The sequence below is a fragment of the Monodelphis domestica genome, chromosome 8, assembly GCF_027887165.1.
Source record: "Monodelphis domestica isolate mMonDom1 chromosome 8, mMonDom1.pri, whole genome shotgun sequence".
NCBI lineage: Eukaryota > Metazoa > Chordata > Mammalia > Didelphimorphia > Didelphidae > Monodelphis > Monodelphis domestica.
The window spans coordinates 22,414,357-22,438,347 of NC_077234.1; the positions used below are offsets into that span (position 1 = coordinate 22,414,357).

Here is a 23,991-nt window from a genome sequence, read left to right on the forward strand (position 1 = left end):
TCCAGATCTTATAGTGTTTGAAGATTTGTAAAGCATTTATCATACATGAGCTCATGTGATCCTCATGATAATTTTGTTAAGTGAGAACTATAGTTGTTATTACCCCCATTTTACAAATGAGGAAAGTGAGGCTGAGAGAAATTAAGTAACTTTTTTTAATTTTTTTTTTATTTGAGCATTTCAAAACATTATTCACTGGAGACAAAGATCATTTTCTTTTCCTCCCCCCCCCTCCAATAGCTGATGCACAATTCCACTGGGTATCATATGTGTTCTTGATTCAAACCCATTTCCATGTTGTTGGTATTTGCATTAGAGTGTTCATTTAGAGTCTCTCCTCAGACATGTCCCCTTAACCCCTGTAGTCAAGCTTTTCCTCGGTGTTTTTACTTCCACAGTTTGTCCTCTGCTTATGGACAGTGTTTTTTTCCTAGATCCCTGCAGATTGTTCAGGGACATTACACCGCCACTAATGGAGAAGTCCATTACCTTCAATTGTACCACAGTGTATTAGTCTCTGTGTACAATGTTCTCCTGGTTCTGCTCCTCTCACTCTGCATCACTTCCTGGAGGTCGTTCCAGACTCCATGGAATTCCTCCACTTTATTATTCCTTTTAGCACAATAGTATTCCATCACCAACATATACCACAGTTTGTTCAGCCATTTCCCAATTGATGGGCATCCCCTCGTTTTCCAATTTTTGGTCACCACAAACAGCGCAGCTATGAATATTCTTGTACAAGTCTTTTTCCTTATTATCTCTTTGGGGTACAGACCCAGCAGTGCTATGGCTGGATCAAAGGGCAGACAGTCTTTTATCGCCCTTTGGGCATAGTTCCAAATTGCCCTCCAGAATGGTTGGATCAGTTCACAACTCCATCAACAATGACTTAGTGTCCCTACTTTGCCACATCCCCTCCAGCATTCATTACTTTCCTTTGCTGTTATGTTAGCCAATCTGCTAGGTGTGAGGTGATACCTCAGGGTTGTTTTGATTTGCATCTCTCTGATTATAAGATATTTAGAACACTTCTTCATGTGCTTATTAATAGTTTTGATTTCTTTATCTGAGAACTGCCTGTTCATGTCCCTTGCCCATTTATCAATTGGAGAATGGCTTGATTTTTTTGTACAATTGATTTAACTCTTTGTAAATTTGAGTAATTAAACTTTTGTCAGAGGTTTTTATGAAGATTGTTTCCCAATTTGTTGCTTCCCTTCTGATTTTAGTTACATTGGTTTTGTTTGTACAAAAACTTTTTAATTTGATGTAATCAAAATTGTTTATTTTGCATTTTGTGACTCTTTCTAAGTCTTGCTTGGTTTTAAAGTCTTTCCCTTCCCAAAGGTCTGACATGTATGCTATTCTGTGTTCACCTAATTTACTTATAGTTTCCTTCTTTATGTTCAAGTCATTCACCCATTCTGAATTTATCTTGGTGTGTGGTGTGAGGTGTTGATCCAAACCTAATCTCTCCCACACTGTCTTGCAATTTTCCCAGCAGTTTTTATCGAATGGTGGATTTTTGTCCCAAAAGCTGGGATCTTTGGTTTTATCATATACTGTCTTGCTGAGGTCACTTGCCCCAAGTCTATTCCACTGATACTCCTTTCTGTCTCTTAGCCAGTACCAAATTGTTTTGATGACTGCTGCTTTGTAATTTAGTTTGAGATCTGGGACCGCAAGGCCCCCTTCCTTTGTATTTTTTTTTCATTATTTCCCTGGATATCCTTGATCTTTTGTTATTCCAAATGAACTTTGTTATTGTTTTTTCTAAATCAGTGAAGAAATTTTTTGGAAGTTCAATGGGTATGGCACTAAATAAATAGATAAGTTTTGGTAGGATGTTCATTTTTATTATATTGGCTCGTCCTACCCATTAGCAGTTAATGTTTTTTCAATTGCTCAAGTCTAGTTTTAGTTATGTGGAGAGTGTTTTGTAGTTGTGTTCATATAGTTCCTGTGTTTGTCTCCGGAGATAGATTCCTAGGTATTTTGTTTGGTCTAAGGTGATTTTGAATGGAATTTCTCTTTCTAGTTTTTGCTGCTGAGCTGTGTTGGAGATATATAGAAATGCTGATGACTTATGCGGGTTTATTTTGTATCCTGCAACTTTGCTAAAGTTGCTGATTATTTCGATTAGCTTTTTGGTTGAATCTCTAGGATTCTTTAAGTAGACCATCATATCCGCAAAGAGTGACAGCTTGGTCTCCTCACTGCCTATTTTAAAACCTTCAATTTCTTTTTCTTCTCTAATTGCTAGTGTTTCTAGTACAATGTCAAATAGTAGAGGTGATAATGGGCATCCTTGTTTCACAAATTAAATGACTTTTCTAGGGACACACCACTAAGAAGGACTTGGAAGTGGAATTTGAACTTGGGTCTTCCTGACTCCAATCCAGCATTATGTCCATAATGCTTCACACATTTTTATTTCTTTTTGTCTTCCCATCAATTCAGTGAGGGAGTAGCACAATTATTGAGTTCCCCACTTTATAAATGACAGAGCCTTGACTCAGAGTCTAGGGTTGCACAGTTAAATAGCACTTGACTATGTTCTACTGATGTCAAGTCTGCTTCACATTCCCTTAATACACAAAGAAATAACTTTGGGACTAAGAAATATTAAAAAAATGTAAATGTGAACACCATTTTCCTTCTTTTGTGAATCTACTGTTATTCTGTAAAGTGATTGGATAGGAAGCCAAATTGACTTCCAGCTTTGCCATCCTTGTCATTATCATCATCATCATCATCATCAGTAACATTTAGGAAGATTCCTGAGGTTTGCAATTTCTTTACATGTGTGTATCTATCTACATACACATGTTTATACATATATAAACATACATGCACATATATCTCATGAGATTTGATTCCCCCCCACCAGGAGCTGTCCCCCAAATATCAAGCTTGTGACAGCTCCTTTTCTTCTTGCCTCTTTTCTAGCAAAGCTCTGCACATCTCTCCCATTGCTCCTTGCAAACAATCCCTTCATTATTGTTTCTGGAGTGAGCTCAATATTTAAGAATTTCAAAGATTATAGAAAAGAATGAAGGTGATGCCATGCAACAGTTTTTTTTCTCTTTCTCTATCTTTTTTCTTTTTTTTCTCCCCAGCAAAGCCTTTGGAATGATGATATGGCCCAATGTCTCCCTCTTGTGAAACTTTTGAAGTCCACACCATAGCACTGAAATAGTCTCTGGAACTGGAATCAAAATGGATTTCATATATACAAAATGTGTGCATATTGTCACACAATATTGCCTCAGTCTACAATTACCTCTTAATCAAGAATTTGATCTCAGGTTGGCCAAATTTAGGAAAGCCAAACGCAAAATCAATGTCTCTGAGACAATGGCTTCTTCTTTGGATGCATCTTTCTAGGTGCTTAGAATACTCCTCTTGTTTCTCGTCGCAGATCTCTGAGGCCTTTGATTAAGGACTCTCCTTTCTCTGTTTAGTTTTCTCTCTGTTTATCCACAGACCTCTCATCGGTATTTCATCTAGGGATCTAGAAGATTTCCTTCGCTTCTTTTAATATCTCTTTACCATGGTCCTTGGTTTATCTTTTGCTGGCTGTGATTATTGCTCTGGGATCAGCAAGTATCCTTTTCCACTCTCATAGGATAAAAGGGGCTGCCTTGGCTTACTGAGGTCAGAGGGAGGTGTGCTTCTGGATCTCTGCAGGGAACTTCTGGTGGCTCCAGTGATGTTTTGATTCATCATTTGGTTCTGTAGCATGCACTCATGGTGGCCAAAGTGCATGCCCTATCTAGGGAAGAAAAGATTGCAAAAGACCCAAAAGCCTTATAGAGTGCTTTGACAAAATGACTTCAGACAGGCTCAAACATCTTATGTACTGTGATGATGAACTATTGTTATGCTCTGTGGTGACTGATACTTGAACCTCATCAAAACATGAAGCTCTTTGGGAATTGTTGGAGAGGAAAGATTATATTATATACTATCCAAACTACTGCTGGTTTATGTCTTCTGGTAAGACAAGGCAGTCTCGGATCCATTCTCTTAATGATGGTAATCGTCTCCAGTAGTTTCCACGGACTCTTCTGTTGCTGCTGATCAGCTGTGATACAAAGGAGCCAGGACTTCTGGGGCTCATAGGGTCACCTCCATGCATGGACATCTACATCTTTGGGAGATATGCATATTCACTCATAACAAGAAAGACAAACCCTAAAGGGGCAACCCCAAGATCAGACTCAGACTTGTCCAGCTAGACGATAGACTTGAGATGCCAAGTGTTCATGGCTGCCTGGTGTCTAGGGTACACGAGAGGGCAAATTTCCCTTCTCACATGCTCAAGGGAAGTTGCTTGAAACCACTGACAAGGGCAAAAGGAATCCTTTATAAATACCAATGAAGTCATGCCAGCAGCCAATAAGAGAAGGGTCTCTTCATTCCCAAAGGTTAAGCAAATCTAGAAGCAAGTAGGACATTCATCATCTGAAAAGGGCTGATGTCCTGAAAGTCTCCAGGGGAAGCCTTGGGGGCACACTGCCCCAATGGGCCAAGTCAACCATTGCTACATGTGTCTTAGATTTAGAGCTGGGAGGGACCATTCACTATGGTCCTTCCCAACCATTCATTTCATATATCAAAAAACTACAAAGTTCTTGATGATATTTCTAAAGTGTTGGCCCAGGGATGTAGTGGGTAAACCACTAGATTTGAATTTAGAGGGCTTAGGTTCCAATCTTGCCTCTCATACTTACTCCCTCTGTATCTCTGAATAAGTCTACTAAAAATGAGAACATTGAACTAGATGACCTCTAGTGTTCCTTCTTCTTCTAAACCTGTGATCCTATGATACTTCTCATGAACAAACTCTCATTAATACCCTGTCCCAACTTATACCCATCATCCATTTTCCTTTGCCTGCTGGGTTACTTGTAATTGCTACTCTTTTGCAATTATGTTCTATGATTTATAGTTAGTTTGCATCACTGGAGAGCATTAATATTAAACAGATGTGCTTTTTTGGCATTGAAGAACTTGGTCTCATTAAATGTATTGGGCAATTCCCCTAATGTGACATCTTCAATTTTGTGTCTGGCTTATTGATAATCTCTAGTGCCTAGACTCTTCTGACCTTTGGAACATGGGTTCCTGGAAAGATGGTGATGTCCTCAACAGCAACTGGGAAGTTAGGGGGTTGGGTTGGGGAGTCAAGTCAAAGCAAGTCAAAGTAAGCCAGTATTTTTTAAAGTTCTTACTCTGCTCCAGGTCCTGTGCTAGGAGCTGGGAATACAAACATCGGAGTGGGGAGTTGATGATTCTGTTTTTGACCTTATAAACTGAGGATGCAGACAGGACAAGAAAGCAGTATGAAAAGGAATGATTAACCATGTTTTCAGTAGTTCTCATGTACTTCAGTGTAGGCTTCCTAGCATTAGGCTCTTTTTGCCAGCTCTTTTCTTACTTCTCCCAGGGTTGGCAATGGAACTTGGAGTCAGGACCACCTGGTTTTAAATTCTGCCTCAGAGACTTCCTAATGTATTTTGCTTGTGCCTCAGTGTCCCCCAGTATAAAAATAGAGGGTTGGACTACATGTTATCCAAGGGCCTCTTCCAAATACATGATCCAGTGATCCCAATTATTCAATAAGGATTCTATTGGAAAGCTCTTTCTCCATGATGATTCTTGGATTGGGATGGAGTTTTCAGCTCGGTTGGGCAGTCATTAGTCATGAGAGTTTCCTCTGGAACCACCCCACTGGGGAATTTGGAGTAGTTTTTATCCTATGAGAGCAGCTTAAGCTGATGGTAATGAATGACTTGTCACTAGATTAAGGGACATACAAGAGGAAAGAAAGTGGTTGCCTAGTAGGTGAGATCATCTGGAGAACATTGGGGTCACATAATCTTCAGGCTCCTTCCTTCGTCTAATTTCTTTATCCAAGGATGCATCTAGGATGTAGCTATAGTGCAAAATGAAGCATAGGCAATGGAGGGGATTGGTTTTGCCTGACTTTGTGCTTTTGTTATAAGAAGTTTGTTTTTTTTTTTTAAAAGGAGTGTGGATTAATTAAAAATGAAATTAAATTGAGTCATTGAAGGGTGATAAAATTCTACCATGAAATTCTCCCAGGGATTGTTTCTATCACTGATGATCAGTGGTCCAGAATTCAGTGTTGGCTAATGCATTTCTACAGTAGTTGCTATTCTTAAATTTTTTTTCTCAATTAATATGTAAATGCCATTTTTTCAATTGTTTTGTAAAAAATTGAGTTCCAAATCTTAATGTCCTTCACTGAGAAGGTAAGCAATTTGATAGAGATTATACTTGTGAAATCATGCAAAACATTTCCATATTAGTCATGTTGCAAAAGTAAACAGACCAGAAAACAAAAATAAAGAATAGGGGCAGCTAGGTGACAGTGGTTAGAGAGGAGAAGTTCTGGGTTCAATTTTGACCTCTCCACTTTCTAGCTTCTGCCTTGGAAATAACACATAATATTGATTCTAAGATGGAAGGTGAGAGTTAAAAAAGAATAATGAAGTTTAAAAAGTATGTTTTGGTGTGCATTCAGACTCCATTAATTCTCTCTCTGGAGAATAGCATTTTTCATCTTAAGTCCTTTGGAATTATTTGGATCATCATATGGCTGATACTAGCTAAGGAATTCCCAATGGTTGTTACTCTTAGAAGGCAGAGCTGTGAGGTGGATTCAAGATGGTGGCTTAGAAGCAGCAGAAGTTCAGACCTCTGAGAACCCTTCTTTACTGATCACAAAATGACCACTCCTAGGAGACTGAAAAATCAAGCCTAACAACAAGACAGAGCCAAGGAACCCTCCTTCTGGACTCAATCCAAAAGGTACGCTCCCCAAAATTCAGAATCTGAGAACACTCAGGTTTAAGGGGAAGGCAGAAGGAAGGTCCCAGGACCCCTTCCCCCCCCAAGAGTTCTGAGCCCCCAGTGGCAGTGGGAACCTCTGGGCAGGCAAAGGTGCTGGTCTAGAGGGTGTACCTTGTGGGCAGGGCTGTGCCAGGCTCAGAGCATCCAACACAGGTGGCAGGGAAGCAGCTAGAGAGAGATTGAAGAGCTGGCAGCCTGGGCACCTGGGTCCTTCCATTTGGCTCCAGCCTGACCAGAGGTTTTTGCCTCAGGGCACATCTAGCCCAATCCAGCTGAACCTAATCACATCAGGAGTCCTCAGAGCTCAGTGAAGCCAGGACCCCTCCACCTCCCTCCCCCAGAGTGCTGGGCCTCCAGCAAGGACAGGAAACTCTGGGCGGGCAAAGGCACTGGACTAGAGGGTGTACCATGTGGGCAGGGCTGTGCCAGGCTCAGAGCATCAAATACAGGTGACAGGGAAGCAGCTGGAGAGAACTGGAGAGAGCATAGGAGGTTGAGACCTTCCATTTGGCTCCAGCCTTCCAGGAGGTTTGGACCTCAGAGCACATACAGTCCATCCCAGATGAACTTAATCCCATCAAAAGCCTCCAGAGGAGATTTCCTAGTAAGCATGGTGGCAGATTAGACACAGCTCGCTTCCCCTCCTCAGACCCAATGATACAGACGACCCCAAAAGAACCCCCCAAAACCATCCTCATGAGAATGGAGGGACTCTACAATAGGGTGCAGCACTGAAGGTACATGGGATTTGGGCATTTCCACACTATAAGGGAATGAAAAAGCTCCCATCCAAACTTGAGCTGACCTACCCTCCCTTACCACACCTACAGAGCCAGAGTTAAAGTCAGTGCATGCCAGAACCAACGAGTGACGGAGGGGCCAACCAGGAGTGAACAACGGGGAGCACCAGGTCTTGGGAGCTGACTAAGACCACCAAGGACTTACCCCTGAGAGCAGTAACACCCCAAGCCCCAGCAGGTGGTCAAGGTGAACTCAGAACTCAGGTGCTCAGAACCAATGCACCATAATCAATGAGTGTGCAAAGGGCACCCCTGAAATGAGCAAGGGGCACCTATAGGTCTTGGGAGTTGACTAAGACCACCAAGGACTCACCCCTGAGAACAGTAATACCTGAAACACCAGCAGGCAGAGGAGGGCAGACGTGGGGCTCCCCTGGGAAGATAGCCCAGCTGCGGAGAATTGAGAGCTTGTCCGAGGTAAAAAGCCTTGATCATTAGATCCATACACAGAGAGCCAGGCCTCCTCAATCAGATTTCTGACTGGAAAGGGAAGGAAAAACCATGGAGATGGCAAACAGTGCCCAGGAACAACTTCCCAACACCAAGAAAAGCAAGAAGAAGGGGTTGACTTTGGATAGTTTTTACGGAGGAAAAATACACACTACAGAGGAAATAGCAGAAGAGGAAACCCAAATAAATGTTCCAAAACCTTCCAAAAGAAATAGAAATGGTCTACAAACTCTCGAATAATTTAAATCGGAGGTTATCAAAAGATGGAGGCCTTCTGGCAGGAAGAATGGGAAATAATACAAAGAGAACACAACAATCTGAGGGACAAGAACTCTCAATTGGAGAAACAGCTGGAAGCCTCAAAAAGCAGGATAGACCAAACTGAAAAGGAAAACCAGTCTTTAAAGACCGGAATTAGGCAACTGGAAGACAATGATCTTGCAAAACAGCAAGAATTAATAAAGCAAAGTCAAAAGACTAAGAAATTAGAAGAAAACATAAAATATCTCACTGACAAGGTGACAGATCAGGAAAACAGAGGAAGGTGAGACAATCTGAGAATCATTGGTCTACCTTAAAAGCCAGAAATAAACAGGAATCTTGACATCATAATACAAGATATCATCCAAGAAAACCACCCTGAGGTTCTAGAACAAGGGGGCCAAATAGAAATTGAAAGGGTTCATAGAACACCCTCTATACTAAATCTCCAAAAGACAACTCCCAGGAATGTAATTGCCAAATTCAAGAGCTTCCAAGCTAAGGAGAAAATCCTACAAGAAGCCAAAAAGAAACAATTCAGATACAAAGGAGCACCAGTCAGGATCACAGAAGACCTGGCAGCTTCCACACTGAATGACTTCAAGGCCTGGAACACTATATTCAGAAAGGCAAGAGAACTGGGTCTTCAACCAAGAATAACCTATCCATCAAAACTGACTATATACTTCCAGGGGAAAGTATGGACATTCAACAAAATAGAAGATTTCCAAGTATTTGTAAAGAAAAGACCAGAACTCAGAGGAAAGTTTGATATCCAAACACAAAGAGCAAGAGAATCATGAAAAAGTAAATATGAAAGAAAGGGAAAAGGAGAAAAATGTTTTTTTAAGTTTTATTTAAACTCTCTTCTATAAGGACTACATTTAGATCAAATTATATATATATATATATATATACATATTAATATGTGAGGGGAAAATTGTATGCATTATTAGAGTAATTAGAAGAATCACTCATAGGGAAAGATTGGTGCATTAAGATGATATAGCGAAAGGGGGAAAAAGAAAGAAAAAGGGAGGGGGGAATTGATGATGGTACCAAGATATACTTGAAGAAATAGAAAATAAATTAAATAGAATAATCTTTGTCACACAAAGATACTCATGGGAAGGGGAGGGGAAGAATTCTCTTATAAGAAGGAGAGGAAGAGAGTCCTAATTGTTATCACTTAAACCTTACTCTCTGTGAAATCAACCCTGAGAGGGAAGAGCATCTAGATCCATTGGGATCTTGAATTCTATCTTATCCAACAGGGTAAAGGAGAAGGGGAAATTAAGGGGGGATGGGGAGAGGGAGTACAAAAAGGGAGGGAAGGAGAGGGGGGAGGGAAATTAACAGACCCTAAAAAAAAACAAGAAGGGAACAAAAAGGGAGGGGCTAGAAAGGGAAACATATCAAGGGAGGGGACTAGGGAGAATGATTTAAAGTAAACCACTGGTTTAAAAGGTTATAGAAAAACAAGAAATGTCAGAATTAGGGGAGGAGATAAAAAGGCCAGGGAATCCGCAAGTGACAATCATAACTTTGAATGTGAATGGAATGAAATCACCCATAAAATGTAGATGAATAGCAGAGTGGATTAGAATCCAAAACCCTACCATATGTTGTCTTCAAAAAACACACATGAGGAGGGTAGATACTCACAAGGTCAGAATTAAAGGTTGGAGTGAGACCTATTGGGCCTCAACTGATAGAAAGAAGGCAGGAGTTTCAATCATGATATCTGACATAGTCAAAGCAAAAATAGATCTGAGTAAAAGGCATAGGGAAAGTAAATACATCCTGGTAAAAGGGAGTACTGACAATGAGGAAATATTACTAATCAACATGTATGCACCAAATGGTATAGCACCCAAATTTCTAATGGAGAAACTAGGAGAATTGAAGGAGGAAATAGATAGTAAAACTATATTAGTGGAAGACCTGAACCAACCATTATCAAAGTTAGATAAATCAAATCAAAAAATAAACAAGAAAGAGGTAAAAGATGTGAATGAAATCTTAGAAAAATTAGAGTTAATAGATATATGGAGAAAAATAAATAGGGACAAAAAGGAATACACCTTCTTTTCAGCAGCACATGGCACATTTACAAAGATTGACCATACACTAGGTCGGTCATAAAAACATGGCATACAAATGCAGAAAAGCAGAAATAATAAATGCAACCTTTTCATATCATAAGGCAATAAAATATTGATCAATAAGGGTACATGGAGAGCCAAATTAAAAATCAATTGGAAATTAAATAATATGATACTCCAAAATCAGTTAGTTAGAGAACAAATCATAGAAACAATTAATAATTTCATTGAAGAAAATGACAATGGTGAGACATCCTTTCAAACCTTATGGGATTCAGCCAAACCAGTACTCAGAGGAAAATTCATATCCTTGAGTGCATATATTAACAAATTAGGGAGGGCAGAGATCAATGAATTAGAAATGCAAATAAAAAAACTTGAAATTGAACAAATTTAAACCCCCCAGAAGATAACCAAATTAGAGATCCTAAAAATTAAGGGAGAAATTAATAAAATAGAAAGTGATAGAACTATTGAACTAATAAATAAGACTAGAAGCCGGTACTTTGAAAAAAAACAAACAAAATAGACAAAGTACTGGTCAATCTAATTAAAAAAAGGAAAGAAGAAAAGGAAATTAACAATATCACAGATGACAAGGGGGACCTTACCTCCAATGAAGAAGAAATTAAGGCAATCATTAAAAACTACTTTGCCCAATTATATGGCAATAAATATTCCAATTTAGGCGATATGGACAAATATTTACAAAAATATAAATTGCCTAGACTAACAGAAGAAGAAATAGAATTCTTAAATAATCCCCTATCAGAAAATGAAATCCAACAGGCCATCAAAGAACTCCCTAAGAAAAAATCCCCAGGGCCTCATGGATTCACAAGTGAATGCTATCAAACATTCAAAGAACATCTAATCACAAAACTATTCAAACTATTTGACATAATAAGCAAAGAGGGAGTTCTTCCACATTTCTTTTATGACACAAATATGGTACTGATTCCAAAGCTGGGCAGGTCAAAAATGGAGAAAGAAAACTATAGACCAATGTCCCTAATGAACATAGATGCAAAAATCTTAAATAGGATACTAACAAAAAGACTCCAGCAAGTGATCAGGAGAGTCATTCACTATGATGAAGTAGGATTTATACCAATAATGTAAGGATGGTTCAATATTAGGAAAACCATCCACATAATTGACCATATCAACAAGCAAACCATCAAAAATCACATGATTATCTCAATAGATTCAGAAAAAGCCTTGGATAAAGTACAATACCCATTCCTATTAAGACACTAGAAAGCATAGGAATAGAAGGGTCTATCCTAAAAATAATAAACAGTATATATCTAAAACCATCAGCAAACATCATCTTCAATGGGGATAGACTAGACGCATTCCCAATAAGATCAGGAATGAAACAAGGATGCCCATTATCACCTCTATTATTTGACATTGTACTAGAAACACTAGCAGTAGCAATTAGAGAAGAAAAAGAAATTGAAGGTTTTAAAATTGGCAATGAGGAGACCAAGCTGTCACTCTTTGTGGATATGATGGTCTACTTAAAGAATCCTAGAGAATCAACAAAAAAGCTAGTGGAAATAATCAACAACTTTAGCAAAGTTGCAGGACACAAAATAAGCCCACATAAGTCATCAGCATTTCTATTTATCTCTAACCCATCTCAGCAGCAAGAATTAGAAAGAGAAATTCCATTCAAAATCACCTCAGACAACATAAAATACTTAGGAATCTATCTGCCGAGACAAACACAGGAACTATATGAACACAACTACAAAACACTTTCCACAAAATTAAAACTAGACTTGAATAATTGGAAAAACATTAACTGCTAATGGGTAGGACGAGCCAATATAATAAAAATGACCATCCTACCCAAACTCATCTATCTATTTAGTGCCATACCCATTGAACTCCCAAAATATTTCTTTACTGATTTGGAAAAAAACATAACAAAGTTCATTTGGAATAACAAAAGATCAAGGATATCCAGGGAAATAATGAAAAAAAAATACAAAGGAAGGGGGCCTTGCAGTCCCAGATCTCAAACTATATTACAAAGCAGCAGTCATCAAAACAATTTGGTACTGGCTAAGAGACAGAAAGGAGGATCAGTGGAATAGACCTGGGGCAAGTGACATCAGCAAGACAGTATATGATAAAACCAAAGATCCCAGCTTTTGGGACAAAAATCCACCATTCGATAAAAACTGCTGGGAAAATTGGAAGACAGTGTGGGAGAGATTAGGTTTGGATCGACACTTCACACCCCACACCAAGCTAAACTCAGAATGGGTGAATCACTTGAACATAAAGAAAGAAACTATAAGTAAATTATGTGAACACAGAATAGTATTGTAATAGTTAAAATTCAACTGTTATGATGACTGAGGCAGGTAGAAATTAGTTTCTCTCTGCAAGGAATATTATATTTTTAGAGTTTCATTAAAGCTTGAGAATTTGAGAATATACAAGTAAGTGAAGCACGTGCTAGGTGGGCCAAGAGGCCCATTTTAACCTCACCTATGTCATGAAAGAGCCCTTTGCTTGCAAGCGGAAACAGGAAAGAGCCCTCAGTAGGCGGAGAACTCCTTTAAATAATAATTTGTAATCTTGCCCAGGTGAGAATTCAGTGCGATTACAAAGCATTCTGGGAAGTAAGCAAGGACTTCTGGGGACTGGAGTCCTGGGTTCAAGTCTCCATTTTTTACAGTATACATGTCAGACCTTTGGGAAGGGAAAGATTTTAAAGCCAAGCAAGACTTAGGAAGAGTCACAAAATGTAAAATAAATAATTTTGACTACATCAAATTAAAAATATTTTGTACAAACAAAACCGATGTAACTAAAATCAGAAGGGAAGCAACAAATTGGGAAACAATCTTCATAAAAACCTCTGATAAAGGTTTAATTACTCAATTTTACAAAGAGCTAAATCAATTGTACAAAAAATCAAGCCATTCTCCAATTGATAAATGGGCAAGGGACATGGATAGGCAGTTCTCAGCCAAAGAAATCAAAACTATTAATAAGCACATGAAGAAGTGCTCTACATCTCTTATAATCAGAGAGATGCAAATCAAAACAACCCTGAGGTATCACCTCACACCTAGCAGATTGGCTAACATGACAGCAAAGGAAAGCAATGAATGCTGGAGGGGATGTGGCAAAGTACGGACATTAATGCATTGCTGGTGGAGTTGTGAATTGATCCAACCATTCTAGAGGGCAATTTGGAACTATGCCCAAAGGGCGATAAAAGATTGTCTGCGCTTTGATCCAGCCATGGCACTGCTGGGTTTGTACCCCAAAGAGATAATAAGGAAAGAGACTTGTACAAGAATATTCATAGCTGCGCTCTTTGTGGTGGCCAAAAACTGGAAAACGAGGGGATGCCCATCAATTGGGGAATGGCTGAACAAATTGTGGTACATGTTGGTGATGGAATACTATTGTGCTAAAAGGAATAATAAAGTAGAGGAGTTCCATGGAGACTGGAATAACTTCCAGGAAGTGATGCAGAGCGAAAGGAGCAGAACCAGGAAAACATTGTACACAGAGACTGATACATTGTGGTACAATTGAACGTAATGGACTTCTCCATTAGTGTCAATACAATGTCCCTGAACAATCTGCAGGGATCTAGGAGAAAAAATACTATCCATAAGCAGAGGACAAACTGTGGGAGTAGAAACACCGAGGAAAGGCAACTGCTTGAATACAGGGGTGGAGGGGATATGATTGAGGAGAGACCCTAAATGAACACCCTAATGCAAATACCAACAACATGGAAATGGGTTCAGAGCAAGGACACATGTGATACCCAGTGGAATTGCGCGTCGGCTATGTGAGGGGTGGCAGGAGGAGGGGGGAGGAAAAGAAAATGATCCTTTTTTTCCAATGAATAATGTTTAAAAATCACCAAATAAAATAATGTTTAAAAGGAAAAAAATAACGAAAAGAGAAAAAAAAGAATTTTGCAACTAAAAAAAAAAGGCAGAGTTGCATCTTTTGTGCTTGCCATATGTGTCCTCCTCATCCTTACCTTCCCAGGGCTCAATCTAGTTCAATTTAATCTGATTTAAATAAATCTAACAGTCATTTATCATATTTCTCCTATGTGCAACTGGGCTACAACTAAGGAATACTTAGTTGCTGGCCTTGAGGAGTTTAATACTCGGGGGTAGGGAAGTAAGCATTTGTTTATTTAATCAGAATTAATGGGGTGCTTTCTTTTTTCTAGGTGGAGCAGTGGATAGAATACTGAGCCTGGAGTCAGGAAGACCTGAGTTCAAATGTGACCTTGGACATTTACTAGCTGTGTGACCCCTGGGAAAGTCACTTCACCTTGTTTTCCTCAGTTTCCTCTTATGTAAAACAAGGAGAAGGAAATGGCAAACCACTGCATTACATTATCTTTGCCAAGAAAATCCCCCAAAAGGAGGCATGAAGAGCTAGACAGGCCTGAAAAATGAATGAACAGACCAAAGACAAAGGGCTCTTGCCCTCAAGCAGCTTACCTTCTAGCAGATATGCAGAGACGTGAAAATGAAGTGTATATAATATGCTTGGGGAAAGCTGGAAGAAGGAGGGAAGAGATGAATAAAGACCACTCACTACCTGAAAAATTGTTGGAATGATTTGAACATAAAATAAGAAAATAGAACAAAAAGGGGTTTGAGGAGTCCAATTGTCAAGGGAAGAGAGCATTCAGTCTTTCTACTGGCTCCCAATCTTGCCTCTCCAACTGCCTTTCAAACATCTGGACCTGAATGTTCAGTAGACATCTTAAATTCAATATGTCCAAAACATGGTTTATTTTCCCCCTAAATTTCCCCCCGTCCTATTTATCCTGTAGAGGGCAATACCATAGGTCCTTTGGGTTCACAGCCTAGGTGCCTTATTGGACCCCTCACTGTCTCTTCCCCCTCCCCTCCTTTCCAATCTGTTTCCAATACCTGTCAATTTTGCCTCTGGAGCATCTCTCAGATAGCCCCCTCCCAGCCTGGTATAGACCCTCATCTCCTCACTGCTGGACTACTGTCATAGAGTAGAGGCTGGGGGTCTCCTGCTTCAAGTCTACCCCCCCCCCCATTCAACCATTAAGGTGATTTGCCTGAAGTCAGATCTCAGCATGTCCCTTACTCATTAAACTCCAGGCTCCCCAGTGTTTCCAGAAGCAAAACCAGAATGGTCTCTTTGGCATTCAAAGCCCTACATAGCCAGCCTCCTCTTACCTTTCCAGTCTTCTCAGGCCTTACTCCCCAATACTAGGTCTTTAATCCAGTACCACTGACCTCCCAGCTGCCCCAGGAACCCCCCCCATTTCTGACTCCCGCCATTTTCTCTGGCCATCTCCCACATCAGGAATGCTCTCTGTCCTCTGCTCCATCTCCTAGCCTCCCAGACTTCCTCTAAGTCTCAATGAAAATCCCACCTTCTCCAGGAAGCCTTTCCCAACCCCTCTAGATGCCAGCGCCTTCCATCTGTTCCTTATTTCTTATTTACCCCCAATACATCTTTTGTTTTGTAGACATGTTTGCATGTTGTTCCCCCCATTAGATGTTGAGCTTCTTGGGATCTCCAGAGCTTAGCTGGGTGCCTGACATAGTAGGCGATCAAGAGCCTTGAAATGGACCCATTTCTGCAGAGGAATGGATTGCTAAAGAAACTGCTATTTGGGGGCAATTACTCTCTTTCTTTCTTCATTGTAATAACCAGATGTTTCTGAAATATTTGAATTAGGAAAGGAAAACACCTTAAAACACAGAAAGGAAATCCTCCAACAGTGGGACCACGTCTCTTACGTAGAAATTCATAGGATCCAAGCCTGAGAGGCAGAACTTCCAATCTCTTGATTATTTATAGATCAGGGAACTGAGGACTAGAACGATTGTAGTAAGCATTGGAGGTAGAATTTGAACCCAAGTCTTCCGACCCCTTTCCTGTGTCCCCCAACAAAACCAGTCAGTTTTTAAGGCTGTGGGCTTCCTCTACAACATTTCTGGATTCTTTGGTTGCTTCTCCCTCTTTAAAGAAAAATGATGGAGCTCATTACAGCTTTGCCAGTTTTTCTTTGCCACAAACTCATGGCTCACCAGATCTTTAATTTTGCAGCACGTTTGATAGAAGAGAGAAAATGGGCAGACACTTATCTCTTTAATTAAAGCAGCTCTTCCAGGAGAGGAAAGTGGATAGAGCCTGGACTGCCAGGCAGGCATCCTTGAAGAAGTCAGTGATAACAGTGAAATGCAGCCCTTCGGTGGGCCTTCGGGAGTCCATATTATTAAAAAGAGGAGGTAATAAAACCTCCCCCTCCTAATTTAATCAGAGCCATGTGTGCAATCAGTCTCTTTGATATACCTTTTGTCAACACTGCTTTAGGTTTTGAATAGGCAATCTCAAAGGCTGGAAATCTACCATACTGATTTATCAGCAGAACTTTTGCTGAGCTCATGTGTAATAATAAACCTGATTAAAAAGAATCTGAGCCCCATGTCAATATGTTAGCGGTCTGGGGAGCCACAGAAAAAGTCATTGACTTTCAAGCTCAAATAGACCTCACGGCTCATATGTTTGACCTCAGAGGGCAGAATTTGGACCGATGGGAGCAAATTGGCTTGCTGGCCATTCTCTGAAAATGCCGCCTTCCATGTTTGTGTCTTTGCCCAGGTGGAACTTCATGGCTAGAACGTTCTCCCTCTTCCACCCTTTTCTGAGCCTCCAATGGTTAGTGCTCTCCCGATATCACTAACGTTGCTCCTAGTGACTCAGGTTCTCCCCTTCCCCACTATGATGAAACTCTCTGAGGGAAGAGAGAATTTTGTTTTTGTCTTGGTATTACAAATACCCAACTCGGTATCCATCTGGCGCAGAGAAGACTTAAGTTCTTGTTGAGTGAATGAGTGGAATAGAATCCCAGAAGATTTAGGTTTGATGGAAGGCAGAGGGGGCAAATTCTGGCCAAAGAATTTTCAGATGTGCCTGAACCAGATTAATTGGGAAATCTTTAACAAATATAATCCAACACAGGTGACGTTAATTTGTGGGGTTTTCCTAAGTCAATAGGCAGTCTGACAATTCTATTTGAATTTGACACCCCTAAAGGAAGGGAAAACTTTCTAGTTACTGGAGCTGTCTATCAGCAGGCTTAGCCAAAGGCTGGATTCTGGGGATTTGGCAGATCCTTATTCAGGTATGGGGTGATCTGGATGGCCTCTCAGATTCTACAGATCTATGATAGAGTCCAAGCCTCCTTTTTAAGAGGAGAAAATGAGGAGGGGAAGTGACATTGCTTAAAGTCCTACAGTTAGCTCCATTGGGAACCGAGGTCTTCTGACTCCAGGGCTCAAAATATGCCCATTGGGGCACTGCCTGCCCCTAACAGTTTGCTTTTCCATCATAGTCTATTGCAATGGGATTACTCCTTCAGTTTTATCATCATTATCATAGTTAGTTTTTTTTTTATTTATATGGTGTTTTAAGGTCAGCAAGATGCCTTACATGTGTTAACTCATTTGATTCTCTCAACAGCTCTCCGAGGCAAGTTCTATTATTTTCCTTATTTTGCAGGGAAAGAAACTGAGGCACAGAAAGTTTAAATGACTTGCCTAGGGCAGAACAACTAGAACAACAACAATCTGAGACAGGATTTAAACTTGGGTCTTCCTAATTCCAAGTCCAATATTCTGCACACTGTTCCAGTTAGCTGCCCATTTTGGTGAGCATTTCTCACCAGCCGTCTTGCCACCTGGAGACATCTCTGCCTTGATGCCTTGGTTGGTGACTGCTTGCCCAGACCACTATTTTAGGAGAGGCCCCAGTCATTCTCCATTTTATTCCCTACTCAACTCTGCAGACTCCTCTTCTTCCTTAACAGCCAGATGTCTGGGCTCTGCTAGAATTTACTTGTGTCTTGTCTTTCCCCATTGGACTGTGAGCTCCCTGAGGACAGGAACTTGTATTTGTAACCCCTTTTAAAGCATAACTTAAAAAAAAAGTGCAGAGCCTGGAACATAATTGGTAAATTACCTGTTATCTAAGTCTACATATCAGTCTGTCTCTCTCATCTGCCTGCTTCTACCTCTATCTCTCTATTATCTATCAACTATTTCTATCTAGCTCTATTGTCTCTTTATATGTCTCTCTCTATGTCTGTCTATCTTTCTATCTCTCTCTCTGTCTCCTTTCTCTGTCTGTCTGTCTCTCTGTTGTTCTCTCTCTCTCTCTCTGTCTGTCTCTGTCATTCTCTCTCTCTCTGTCTTTCTCCCTCTCTGTCTCTGTCTCTTTCTCTGTCCCCCTCTCTCTCCTTCTCTCTCTCTCTTTCTCTCTCCCTCCTTCTCTCTCTCTCTCTCCTTTCTCTTTCTGTCTGTTTCTCTCACTGTGTTGTTCTCTGTCTCTGTCTATCTCTGTCATTCTCTCTCTGTCTCTGTCTCTCTGTCTCTCTCTCTCTATCTCTGTCTCTCTGTCTGTTTGTCTTTCTCTCCTTCCCTCTCCTCATCTCTCTGTCCCTCCCACCTCTCTCTCTGTCTGTCTGTCTCTCCCTGTCTGTCTGCTTGTGGCACATTGATTTCTTTGCTTGCTTAGATCTTTCCCACCAAACACAGAAGCATAGAAAGTATAGCACAGTATTCTGAAATTAAGAGCTTTGTATTTACATTTTTCCCCTTCCGGTGACTCTTGAATGCCTTGGACAATTCCCTTCCCCCTCTGGGCCTCATTTAAAAAAAAAATCTATACAATGAAGACATTCTGATGAACGTTTCTAAGGTCCCTTCCTCTTTAAAACTTGACCATTCTATGACCCTTACCTAATAGCTCTCTGCTCTAGAAAACTAGGCAGTGAAGTGGACAGCCCACTTATTATTTTTTTCTTTTGCTTATACTTTTTAAAAGTCTCCTTTCTGTTTTTTTTAAACCCTCACCTTCCATCTTGGAGTCAATACTGTGTATTGGCTCCATAGCAAAAGAGCGGTAAGGGCTAGGCAATGGGGGTCAAGTGACTTGCCCAGGGTCACACAGCTGGGAAGTATCTGAAGCCAGCTTTGAACCCAGGATCTCCCGTCTCTAGGCCTGACTCTCCATCCACTGAGCCCCCAGCTGCACTCCCTTCTTCTTTTTTTAAAAGTGTCCCTAAATGGAAATCTGCTATTGCTGACTCCTGTAAGAGTCATTGGCATGTTGGACTCCTGAAACTGCCTCGTAGTTCATGGGGAAGGTAGACTGACCAGTAGAATCCACGTCTCTCCTTTGAGTTCTTTCTTGGAGAAGACTCATTGCACTGACGGAAGGATTTAAAAAATATGTTTCTGATCCACCTTTTATGAATCTGTTCGTTCAGTCCGGGAAAGCTCTCTTGAGTCGTTTGAGAGCCAAGTGAGAAGGCTCTGGGGATGGTCTTGGACTCACTTTCGGAGCCCTTCTCAGCACCAGAAGGAAAAGCTCCCGTGTGTGAGTGGGGAGCCAGTGCAGAATGTAGCCCTCTCGCCGGGACTCTGACCTCATACAAGCAGCGCTCGAGGCCAGAAGTGACGCCAAGGCTTGGATGGAGTCCCCAGGAGAGGCGGTGCTATTTTCGCTGGAAATTGGCTCCTCGTCTGAAGCCAGAAGTAACTGCTTTCAGATGACAAGCATGAGGAGAGAGAGGGAGGACCACGCGAGCCTCTCACCTTCTTCATTCAGCCTTGCAAACTGAAGGCTTCTTCGGGTTTGACTGATATTTAAGTCCCTAAATCATGCCTGGCAGACACTGAGAATGCAAAGAAAAACCAGAGTCTCTGCTCTGGGAGAGATGAGTCTGTAAAGGACAAGGAAGGTGGAAGATGGAAAGATGGAAGGGAGGAAGGAAGATGGAGAACAAGGTCCTTTTGATGCTAAAGGATTTGTGACGACAGCCAGAGAAAGCAAGTGTGTGATGATGATTATTACCGGGATTTATTCAGTGCTTTGGAGTATTTTGAGTGCTTTACATGTTATTTCATTTAAGCCTCAGAAGAACTCTGTAAAGAAGGAGCTATTATTATTCCCATTATACAGATGAGGAAATGGAGGCAGTCAGAGCATTAGTGACTTATCCAGGGTCATGCAGCTATAGAAAATGCCAGAAGAAGAATCTGATCTCAGTTGGGCTTTCTAACTCCAAGCCTAGCCCTCTTCATCATGCCATCTGTTGTTTTTCAGTCACTTCAGTTGTATCTAACTCTTCATGACCCCATTTGGGTTTTTCTTGGCAAAGATATTGAAGCAGCTTGCCATTTCCTTCTCCAATTCTTCTTTTTACATGTGAGGAAACTGAGGCAAACAGGGTTAAATGACTTACCCAGGGTCACACAGTCCTTAAGTACCTGAGGCTGTATTTGGACTCAGATATATCTGACTCCTGGTCTGGAGTGCTATCCATTGCACCATCTTGCTGTCTCTCTTATGCCATTTAGCTGCCAATAATTAAATTCCTTTTCTGTACAATGGAGATAAAAATACAAGGAATAAAACAATTCCCCCATCCCCTCAGAGAGCTTCCATTCTCCCACAGAAGACACCAAGTACATTGAATAAATATAAGGAAGATGAATATGGTAGTGAGGATTGGCATTATTATGGTATTTGTAGAGTAGCTCAATGGTACTAGCCCTTGCTTCTCTCTCTCTCTCTCTCTCTCTCTCTCTCTCTCTCTCTCTCTCTCTCTCTCTCTCCTCTCTCTCTCTCTCTCTCTCTTCCCCCTTCCTTCCTTCCTTCCTTCCTTCCTTCCTTCCTTCCTTCCTTCCTTCCTTCCTTCCTTCCTTCCTTCCTTCCTTCCTTCCTTCCTTCCTTCCTTCCTTCCTTCCTTCCTTCTTTCTTTCTTTCTTTCTTTCTTTCTTTCTTTCTTTCTTTCTTTCTTTCTTTCTTTCTTTCTTTCTTTCTTTCTTTCTTTCTTTCTTTCTTTCTTTCTTTCTTTCTTTCTTTCTTTCTTTCTTTCTTTCTTTCTTTCTTTCTTTCTTTCTTTCTTTCTTTCTTTCTTTCTTTCTTTCTTTCTTTCTTTCTTTCTTTCTTTCTTTCTTTCTTCTTAGAATTAATACTAAGCATTGGTTCCAAGACCCAAGAGTGGTAAGGGCTAGGCAATTGGGCTTAAGTAACTTGCCCTGGGTCACCCAGCCAGGAAGTATCTGAGGCCATTTTTGAACCAGGACCTCACATCTCTAGGCTTGGCTCTCTATCCACTGTGCCTCCTAGCTGCCCTGAACCCTGGCTTCTTAATGAGTTCTACCTACTAGATGATCTGAAACAAATTCCAAAAATGTTCCCCCAAGAAAAGGCATTTAAAGTAGCTTTAAACATCAAAGCCATTCCACCTAGCACCCAGGAGAGGAAGGGAGGGCAGAATATGGCATGCAGGGCTGGTTTGATACAGCCCACAGAACACTTTCCTTGGCACACATCCAGAGGGTTTGGGGCTCATTGGCTTAGAGCTATTTTGTTGATGTTGGCTTGACCCCAACGAGTCAGGGGACTTCTCAGCTAATTTGCTGGGCATTTGCATTTCCCTTCTCAGCTGGAGTAGGAAACTGTTGATAGGAGTTGAAAAGGAAATCCTCAGTGTTGCTATATCATCACCACCATCACCACCATCATCTTCATCATTTCAATAAAACCAATCACTGCCCCCCATTGCCCACACCCCCAGCACCTCATCCATCTCTCAAGATCTCAAGATTGGTCTCAAGCCTAAATGGAGAAAGGCATCTTGTTGGGCATCTGGAAGCCATTTTTTGGTTATCCCCTTCAAATAGAACAGTTCTGGATGTTAAGTTGTCTCTGACGATGTGTCGGTAATTCTGGTTGAGATTGTTTTGTTTTGATTTTCCACAATGTCCTTTACATCCATGTCTGTATGTTGGCGTGATGTCTCTGAGAGAAGCTCACTTGTTCTTGCCCGACCTTTGATATCCCCTGCTGGAAGACAATTAGACAAACGAATTCACTGGTTTAATTCAACAAATAGGGACTTGGTGTGTTGGAATCAGCAGCAGCGGGTTCAAATTCTGTCTCTGCCACTAGCTAGCTTTGTGACCATGGATGAGTAAGTCCCTTTCCCTCTCCACACCTCAGTTTCCTTATCTGTAAAGCATGGGGATTGGACTGGTGGCCCTCTGAGATTTCTTCCAGCTCTAAATCTAGGATTTTACTAAATGCTTATTTGGTGAAAGACACTTGGGATACCAAGACAAAGCAAATTTGCTCACTAGTACTTTGTATCCTGGACAACTAGGTAGCACCATAGTGGATAGAGCTCTGGGTTTGGAATCAGGAGGACTTACTAGCTGTGTGACCCTGGGCAAATAACTTCTCCCTGATGACCTCAGTTTCCTCATCTGTAAAATGAACTGGAGAAGAAAATGACAAACCAAGAGGGAAAAATAGGATGATGACCAGAGAAAGTAGCCTCTCCAGGAGGACACTGTGGATAGTACCGTTAAGGCAATTGGGTGCTTCAGTGCATACAGTTCTAGGCTTGGAATCAGGAAAACTCAAGTTCAAATCCTGTCTTAGATACTTACTAGCTCTGTGACCCTGAACACTTATACTTTGCCTGCCTCAGTTTCCTCAACTGTAAAATGGGAATAATAATAACACCTACTTCACAGGTTGTGAGGATCAGATGAGGTGATTTTTGTAAAGCAATTTGAAGAGCACCTGGTCTACCAGAAACTTAATAACATGTATTTTCTCTTATCAAATTGTGCAGAGAGGTAGAGAGATTTGGCAGTTAAGAGATAGCTAGTAATTTTAGAGACAGTAGTTTCATTGATTGATGGGGTCAGAAGCCAGGTTGCAGAGGATGGAAGTTAGAGAGAATCAGGAGGAAGGAATGGAGGTAGTGAGAGCAGGTGACTTTTTTAACAGACATTTGGCTGAGAAAGGAAAGAGATAGGATGATAGCTTGGAATGATCATAGGCTATAGCAAAGGGTTTGGATCTTTGGTTTTGGTTGTTTGCTTGTCTTTTTTGGGGGCAGGAAAGGAGAGAGGAGGCTTTAATCTGTAGGCAGTGAGGAAGGAGCCAGTAATCAGGGAAATATTGAAGATTAGACAGAGAAAGAGGATGATTGTGGGCACCATCTTCCAGAAAAGATGAGAGGGATAGGATTAAGGCTACATGTAGAAGTGGTGGGCTCTGGAAGAAGAAGACTAAAGTAAAGAGCCTGGAATGAAATTATTAATTATCAGAGGCTGAAATGAAGGAGGAGTTAATGAGGGAATATGTCAAGGAAAAAAAGAGAGAGCTCAAGGCAAATGGCCTCTATTTTCTCAGTAAAGTACAAAGCTCTGGGGGCACAGGTTGCTGTGGGAGATTTGAGGAAGGAGAAGAGTCTTTTGGAAGACTGGAAAAATTTTAATGAGGGAGTAGAAAAAGGATTGTCTCATTGCCATGAGACTCCAGTTAAGATTTGATAACAGAGATCTATAGTGGATCCAGTCAGCTTGGCTTTTGTGACTTCCTTCAATTCCATTCAGCAGCACATGAATCAA

At 40.9% G+C, this 23,991-nt stretch overlaps 1 long non-coding RNA gene across 1 annotated transcript in view; it reads left to right on the plus strand.

Annotated features, from left to right (window-relative positions):
• LOC103097452 (uncharacterized) overlaps positions 1-15,114 on the plus strand; it is a 35,655-nt gene extending 20,541 nt beyond the window's left edge. The window contains exon 5 of the long non-coding RNA XR_008914159.1: positions 14,730-15,114. This is a non-coding gene — a long non-coding RNA (uncharacterized LOC103097452). The remainder of the gene's footprint in view (positions 1-14,729) is intronic.
• Positions 15,115-23,991: the final 8,877 nt, after the last annotated feature.